The sequence below is a fragment of the Raphanus sativus genome, unplaced genomic scaffold (assembly GCF_000801105.2).
Source record: "Raphanus sativus cultivar WK10039 unplaced genomic scaffold, ASM80110v3 Scaffold1023, whole genome shotgun sequence".
NCBI lineage: Eukaryota > Viridiplantae > Streptophyta > Magnoliopsida > Brassicales > Brassicaceae > Raphanus > Raphanus sativus.
Genome location: NW_026616337.1, coordinates 1 through 9,104, shown reverse-complemented (window position 1 = coordinate 9,104; position 9,104 = coordinate 1). Strand labels below are relative to the sequence as shown.

General features: G+C 32.2%; 1 long non-coding RNA gene and 1 pseudogene across 1 annotated transcript; both read left to right on the top strand.

Moving 5' to 3' along the window:
* Positions 1-6,894: 6,894 nt before the first annotated feature.
* On the top strand, positions 6,895-7,918 carry LOC130503577 (DEK domain-containing chromatin-associated protein 2-like; annotated as a pseudogene).
* A 49-nt stretch (positions 7,919-7,967) lies between these two features.
* LOC130503576 (uncharacterized) lies at positions 7,968-9,093 on the top strand. Its single transcript, XR_008940872.1, has 3 exons — positions 7,968-8,304; positions 8,400-8,765; positions 8,942-9,093. It is a non-coding gene; the product is annotated as an uncharacterized LOC130503576 (long non-coding RNA).
* Positions 9,094-9,104: the final 11 nt, after the last annotated feature.

The following is a 9,104-nucleotide window of genomic DNA, read 5'->3' as shown; positions in this document are numbered from 1 at the left end:
AGCAAGATATACTAGTATCAGTATAAGTTGTTGGCGGTAGAGAAAACTATTGGCCAGCGTTAAATTTTTTTTTTTTTGTAAACAACCAGCGTTAAATTTTGCATCAAATGAAAACATTTTAGCTAACATAAGAACTACTATTAACTACTATAAAAAAAAAAGAACTAGTATCAACTGTGATAGAAATAGCGATTAAACATCGTTTTTCATAGAACAACAAAAAATACTTCACTGCCATTGGTATTAATTTTGTTTTCAAAGTATTAATTGTAATATAAATAACATAAAATTACTAGTTTTGACGTTTGACCCATTTTCTCTCGTTGGCTAATTTATTACAAGGGCAGGCTGATTTGGAAACTCTATTTTCTCTGTTTTATAGTATTGTGCAATCGGTAGTGCGTAATATTTTTCTTTCTTCATAATTTTGTATAAAATAAATTGCCTTAGTTATGTAACTAGTTTGTTAAATTCATATCCTTTTTTTTTCTGTCAAACAAATTCGTATCCTGATAATCGTTTACTTATCACAGATTCACAAATTACAAATTCTCAGAGTATATGTTTCTATTTCACGAATGTAGGGTGGATGGATTATAGCATTTATTAGTTTTGCTGGTCTTTTTCTTCTTTCTGTTAACCTTTGGGACCATACCATCAACTACGTCGATAATCGAAATCATGCATGTTGACACATAGAGAGACACGTAGATATGCGTGTTTCAGACTTACAGGTTTCAGGTTACGTGTAGTTTGCATGTACGTGTATTATATATACTCCTTTATGCAATACGTAACCTAAGCGATATCTAAGAACCATAATCGAGCATGGACATGCAGGCAGGCATACATCGGTAACAACTGTATTTTGCATTAGCAGGCCTGTCCATTAAAAATAATAATGTCATTTGTCAACCTGAGAAGTTACTAGTGAAAACTGTGAAATTAACAAAACTATACAACCGCAAGTTTGTTTCTATAATTAAAATAACAGTGCTCTACTTCTGCTCTGGAACACCTTATACGCTACAGACGTTCAGTTTTGATCCCAGTACGAATATTTTAACAGACAAAAATCACAAAACTTGCGGTTTTAATTTGGAAGAGAACAATGTTGTTATCATATTGAGGTACTTAGCTGATTTTCAGTATATTAGTATAGGTTTGATTGCGACCTAACCGTGAGTCCGTGACTGAGTCGAACATTTAATCCAACTCTAAGAGTATTGGGTTCATCAATTTCTGTTAATTCACCCGAATTTCATAAAACTCCGATCCGTGCTGGTTATTAAACCCATCCTTATCAATGCTATTTAAAGAAAACAATTTAGTAATGTTATTGTTTGTTTCAATTATTTATTGAGTTTTTAATTTTGGCGTCAACTGCCCCCAAAAAATATCCTTTTGTTGACATCTTAAACATTAGTATTAATTTCCACATTCTTCAGTTTATCCTATTTTGTGTAGACCACGGTTAATTATCATTTGATACGTTGCTATTCGAAACTCTACTTGAAATAATTTATAACTAGATTTTGATCCGCGCTTTTAAAGCGCGGAATATTTTACGATGAAAAATCCCACTAATAATTTAACAAATATTTTGGTAATTTTTAAAGAGTGTGTATTTAAAATATTTTTTCATTTAAATCAGTATTTTTAAATTTAACCCGATTGTGATTATACCGGTTTAATCCGGAGATCTGACAATTTAATTTATGTTTTTAAAATATTCATTATAAAAATCACTAAAACCCAAGACTAACCGATTGAACTGATGGATGACCGATATGTAATCTAATTGGATTTAAATTGTAATAGTTTCATAATTTGTAATCTTATAATCGAAATTTTAAAGTTCATTATTTTGCAATTTATGAAATTATGACGTTTCTACAAAATTTTAAAGAGAAAATGATAGATATAAAATAATTAAGATTAATTATTGTATTATTTGGAAACATTGATGGTAGTATAAAAATATATTGTTTGAAAACATTTGATAGTAGTATATAGAAATAAATATATTGTTTGGAAACACTGATAGTAGTATAAAGAAAGGAACATTAGTGATTAAATGTATGTTTAACTATAAAGTATAAAAGTGTATTTAATTTAAAAACTTACAAAATAAATGTTAGGTCCAACAGAATGTTTCTGTTTAATAAGATACTAGATTTTGACCCGCGCTTTTGAAGCGCGGGATATTTTACGATGAAAATTTTTACTAATAATTTAATAAATATTTTGGTAATTTTTAAAGAGTGTGTATTTAAATCAGTATTTTTAAATTCAACCCGATTGTGATTATACCGGTTAATCCGCAGATCTGACAATTCAATTTATGTTTTTAAAATATTCATATTAAAAAATTACTAAAACCCGAGACTAACCGATTGAACTGATGGATGACCGATATGTAATCTAATTGGATTTAAATTGTAATAGTTTCATAATTTGTAATCTTATAATCGAAATTTTAAAGTTCACTATTTTGCAATTTATGAAATTATGACGTTTCTACAAAATTTTTAAAGAGAAAATGATAGATATAAAATAACTAAAATTAATTATTTTATTATTTGGAAACATTGATAGTAGTGTAAAAATATATTGTTTAGAAACATTGATAATAGTATAAAGAAGTAAGTATATTGTTTGGAAACATTGATAGTATTATAAAGAAATAAGTATATATTGTTTGGAAACATGGATAGTAGTATAAAGAAATGAACATTAGTGATTTAATGTATGTTTAACTATAAAGTATAAAAGTATATTTAATTTAAAAACTTACAAAATAAATGTTAGGTCCAACAAAATGTTTTTGTTTTAATAAGATAGATATGCGCGATTCAACTCACAAATATCAAAAGATTCTTATAAGTTTAACATACATATAGTTTCAACCATAGACGATAGGCCCGGTATAATATAGAACAACTAAGATTAGCCGATTAGGTGATAAGCCAACCTGTTATACTTTGACATCTAAACGTCTCCCATACCCGAGATATCTAACTAGAAATCTAGTACATGTAAAAGACGTACAGCAAATGTAGTACAATATCTTTTCTTTTTTTCTTGCTTAACATCTTTTTGTTGGAGGTCCACTTACAGGATTAAAGATTTTAATTGCTTCAAACACAATCTAGGCAGTCTCTTATACACTTATCGTTTTGATTGTTGTGGTTGGTTATATCATATATGATAATAACTAACATTTATTATTCTATAACACTTCCTGATGAACCAAATTAAATATATATATATATATAGTTTCTTGACGTAGTTATGAAAAGCATATATAGTTTTTCTCATCGTTTGCATTTGGCTTTTACATATAACAAACTACAGAATAAATGTTGATTAGTTCATATTTAGTTCTAAAGTAGCCGCATCGGGGTAACTTGCAACATAAAGGAAAGAAAAACAATTCAAAGGCTAAGAGCACCCTAATGGAGATTCTAGTTTTAGAATTCTAAAAGTGTATATATATGTATGTATATGTAATTTCTGAGTTTTAAATCTTAAGGGAAATCCAATCCAGAATATTTGAAATTAGATACTTTTATATTGGATTTCCAGTAAAAAATTAACTCTGTAATTAAACACATATATATACATGTATTTTTAGAATCCCAACGCTATAGTCTCCCATTGCGGATGCTGTAAGACACGCAAAGAAGGATGTAGACCCATAATAGAGGGAGGGGGGGGGGGGGGGGAGGGAGGGAAACTAGAAGATGATGTTGTTACTAGAGATATCAATTGGACTTTTTTATCCATGGGTGACCATGTGCAATTCCATTTAGATTAACCAAATTAGATACACAAATAAAGCATGTTCGATTAGGTTTAAACCAAATGGACATGGACGGTCCAATGATATAAAAATCTTAGAGTTTTTATTTTGGAAGAAAAAATCAAATTTTACCGCCAAAACCGTAAATTAAGTTTTTAACCAAAATCATCAAATCGAGTTTTTGAGTTTTTCTGTCAAAACCGTAAATTGAATTTTCCCGTCAAAACCGTAAATCTAGTTTTCTTGCCAAAATCGTAAAGTCGAGTTTTTGAGTTTTTCCATCAAAACTGTAATCGAATTTTCATACCAAAACTGTAAAATTGAGATTTCTCTCCAAAATCGTAAAATCGAGTTTTTGAGTTTTCCCGTCAAACTACAAATTGATTTTTCTCACCAAAACCGTAAAATAGAGATTTTCCGCCAAAATAGTAACATCGAGTTTTTAAATTTTTCCGTCAAAACCGTAAATCAAGTTTTCCAGCCAAAACTGTAAAATTGAGTTTTCTGCTAAAACCGTAAATCGAGTTTTCCGTCAATACTGTATCTATTATTATGAATTTTACGAAACATAATGAAATTATATTAAATATGAATTTTTGTATGCTAACATTGATTTTTTAATTGGAACCCGCAGAAAATCTATTTGAAATGGTTCAGTTTGGTTTGGATAATTTAGACTTGGTACAATTCAAGCTTTAAAAATATAATGTCCACTAAACTAATTTGTCCATTTAAACATGTTCATGAACAACCGAATTGACATCTCTAGTTGTTACAACTCTTTTGGTAAAGTCCACTCAATTAACGAGTTGTATATGTGAAACAAACTAAATAAATGTAGGTCTGTGACAGAAGAAAACAAAGCAAATAATTTATATGTTTTTCTGCCTAAAACGATAAAAATGATTTTGCTTTCTATCAAGAACTTTGTTGAGATTTAGACATGAGCCATCATTTTATAAATTATAAATATTTTTAAACTAAAGAAATTTAACTTTTCTCATAGAAACAAGAAAAGAAAATTTGATAAAATAAGGTTTAAATCCCATCACTTAGTGGAGTTTTAGAAGCAAAGAAACTGTGAGATGGATGGTTTAAGATGACCTACTATTGTAGCATTATAGTTGGATGGCTAATTTCGTAATTTCTTTTTGAGTCATTTCAAATAGCTTCTTTTTAAGTTCTAACAAATTCATAAAGTAAAAATGCTTTAGTCTTATTTTATTTTTCATTTAAATAAAATAAATAAATTATTTTATTTGTAGAATAAACTTCGTTATGTAGTGAGATATAAAATTAGATTGAAACATCTTTTACTCTATATTCCATTTTATTCTATTTTAAAATGAAAAAGGAGTTAAATTAGAGATGCTCTTTTTTTGTTACACACAAATTAGAGATGCTCTAAAACATTTTTTTTACAATAAGTAAATATTTTTTTTAAATGATCTCATCATAAATTTTTTTGGTATATTTACAAACAACTAAAATGGTAGATATCATGAATATGTTTATAATTAAAGTCTATAAAATGAGGCCAAACTAAAATGTAGAGAAAGTATATATGACCAATCAAGTTCTATATATATATATATGCAGATATTTACAACACTCAAAGAATAATGAACTATATAAATATGTGGCCCTAAATTTTGATTAAAAACCTAAGGGGCTTAAGGCTCTTGCCTTTTTCCACAAGGTGTGTGGACGGCTCTGTGCCTCTGTCCATATTACATTTAGAAAAAGTTTTTTTACATATTTACAAAACTAAGATACACACCTTTTATTTCATTAAAAAAAATCACACAAGACAAAGTTTTTCAATTTCAAGAATTATAGATAATAGCAAAATTTCTAGGATTCATCTCGTAAGTTTTTGTATAAATTCATATAAAAATAAAAGTACCGAAAAAAACCATTTTCATATAAATCCTTGAACAAAAAATTCATGGTATTGGTATCGTATCCTTCATCACTGCCCCACACTTGTAAGTTAACTAGGCCAAGTAAGTACAGAAGTTCATAGGCCCATCGGGAGGTAAAAGTGGACTCCATAGTTAAATAGGCCCACCGTGGGTTAAACTGGGCTTAGTAGATTATTGGGCCGAGTTTTGTGTACATATATATTGAATAGTTTTGCCGCGAGAGACAAAGAATTGCCCGCCCGCCCTTTTTTTAATTTGGACTCACATCATGGCGACTCAAACCCTAGAAGAGACGACGACGACGCCGGAAGTGGAATCTCAGGTGGGTTCGAGTAGTAGTGAGAGGCAAACGAGGGAGAGGAAGAAGGTTAAGCGTTTCTCGTTGCCTACTCCTATACCGAACAAGTCCGTTTCAATTGAAAAGGTTATCACTTTCAGACAGAAAAAGAAAGAAACTTTACTTTCTCTTTAAGTTATCTGTGTGTTCTGGGAATTGAGCAGTTTTTTTTTAAACAGGGTCGTGGAACACCACTCAGAGAGATTCCAAATGGTATGTATGTTTGTTTACATTTATTTACCATTAATAAGTATGGCTGATGATGTTGGCCTGTTTCAGTGGCTTTTCAACTATCCAAGAGAAAAGCTGACGACAACCTCATCTTACTACACACCATTCTCTATGGGAAGAAAGCAAAGGTGCTTTTTAAAATGTTTGACCACATTTTGTAAACTATTACGGATGTTATCTTTCACATTTTTCATTGCTTATTTTGTCCAGAGCGCATGTCTCATTGACGAGTTTTGTTTGTAAATTGCTCTCTGCAGGCACAGATGATTAAGAAAAACATTGGTCAGTTTTCTGGCTTTGTATGGTCACAGAAAGAGGTAACACCATTTTGCTGCGGCTGATGCTTATTTTGTTATGCATCATGTTGACGCTTTCAAATGTTGTTGTCCAGGAGGAGGAGGAGAAGCAAAGAGGACGAGTCAAGGAGAAACTTGACAAATTGCATAGAAGAAAAACTAATCTACTTCTGTGATGTACTTGACATAACTATAAACAGAAGCAACACTAAAAAGTAAGTATTAAGAAGAATATGTCATTCATCTATTTATTGTACCTTTGTTTTAAGATTCACTCATTCCCTGACACTCTCAGGAAGAAGTAGCTGTCAAAGTGCTTGAGTTTTTGGAATCTCCCAAAGCAACAAGAGATGTCGTCATACTTGCTGATCAAGAAAATGTATTTTTTTTTTAATTAGTACCTTACTGCTCTACATGTTTATCGTCAGTATGTGATGTGAGTATACTTTTACGAAGCCAAAATGCGCAAGAGCACACAGAAAAGGAGGAAATCTAGAGAATCCTCAGATACCCCAGCCAAGGTTTGTAGTATCTTGTCTCTAAAATTATAGTATACTTTTTAAATTTTTCGGCTGTTGAACAATGTTCTTTACTACACAGAGGAAAAGGCAAACTAAAAAGCGAGACCATCCATATGACAAAGATGAAGAGGATTCTGATTCTGAAGGCGCTAAGGAAACTCACGAGGAAGATGATGCAGCGCCAGAAGAAGAAGATAGTGACGACCATGAGAAAACTGAAACTGAAGATGAGAGAGACGAAGCAGAAGATGAGAAGCCATCTGATAAGAAAGCCTCATCTAAAAAGATTGAAGCAGAGACCAAAGCTAAAGAAAAACAAGCTTCTACAAAAATTTCTAAAAGTCTGGTGAAAAGTCCTCCAAAAGAGTTGCAAAGCCAGCTTCATCCCCAGCTAAGAAGCAAAAGTTGATCATGATTATTAGTCTTCTAAAGAGAAAAGCAAGAAACAGTTGATTAAGCCACAAATCAAGGGATCTAAAGAGAAAGGCAATATTGGCAATATTTCTATAATTATTTTTTATAATTATAATTATTGTAATTAAGTAATTACAATATTGTCAACAAAATACATATTTTTTCGTAATTTGCACCTACTGACTTAAAAAAAAAACTAAATTAACTTAATAGCTAAAATCACACCCTTTTTCTCTTTCTATCTCTCCTCTTTCTAAAAACTACTAATTTTGCTTTTGGTTATTTGACAAATAAACACAACATATAAATAAAATACATATATCATATTTTTAAGAAGAAGATAAAAGCCTCGAACTCGCAAGCCCACAGTTTAAATGGTTTTAGGTTAGGCCCTATAGTTGGGTGGCACGCATGTGTATATATAAGAAAAAAAGAAAACCCTAGGACAAGGTGTGGTGGTAACTGGAAAGAGATCTGTGTCGGAGATTTGTTAAAAGGTTGAGGAGAGAGAGAGAGAGAGAGAGAGAGAGGATGAGTGGGGAAGATGCGGCGAAGACGGCAAAATAGCGGGTGGGTGGGACATGAAGGACTGTCCGGTTCCAGAGGGTATTGATGCTCATCGTGTTCGTCTCCGAGCGCATAGAAGGTGGGTTCAGACAACTAGGCTACTCTGGTCCTGTCTCCATCAGAGCCTATGGAGACCACAAACAAACCCCTGACCACCAGCTACAAGCTCTCTCTTCCACTGGAGTCGCGGTGGTACATATCAGATCTGGTTAGTCCAATTAGTTGTTGTTATATAAATAGTTTATAGATTGAACTTGGGATTATTATGTAATTGAATATGTTGTCCTTTCCGTAATGAAACAGAAAGCACGTGCGCAGTCATGTATATGGATATGGTGAAATGGCGAGAGGATAATCCTCTCCGGCTACAATGATGATGATAACCAATCAGATGCTAGATGTTTTCCATTGGGATCTGGCCCGGCTTCAACAACGCACGACTTACAACCTTTTTCTGGCTTATTCAGTCCAACCTCGCGCAGTATTGTACGTTCCACTCGTAAAGAGTGGCTCTGGGAAAAATTACTACTTGGGACGACTGCGGCCGTGACAAGCAGCAGCGCAGACACGGCGGATGATGCCGTGTTTCACTGCAAAACGTGCTCTTTGGATTGCCTAAGCCTTAAGAGTTTCAAGGAGCATCTCTCCACTAAAAAACATGCACTAGAAGTAACCATCCTCTCTCTCTCTCTCTCTCTCTCTCTCTTTCTGTTATATCAATTTATTGTTTCATTGTCTCCAAATGCCAAAAAAAAAAAAAGAAGTTTTTATTAAGATTTAATGTTTTTAATCATCCTAAATTTGTTTAATCTACAAATCCTTTCTTTGTTTTTTGGTCAAATCAGGAGGTTTTACACCCTACGCCTACACAAATCATATCTGTAACGAGCAAGTGGGGAAAGAACTATGCTGCTACGCCTGAATATGCGACAGCTAAATCCATGTGTGTTGGAACATGTCTGAATGTCCTATTCCCGACGGTTACGATGCTCGTCGGGTCCGTCCCAG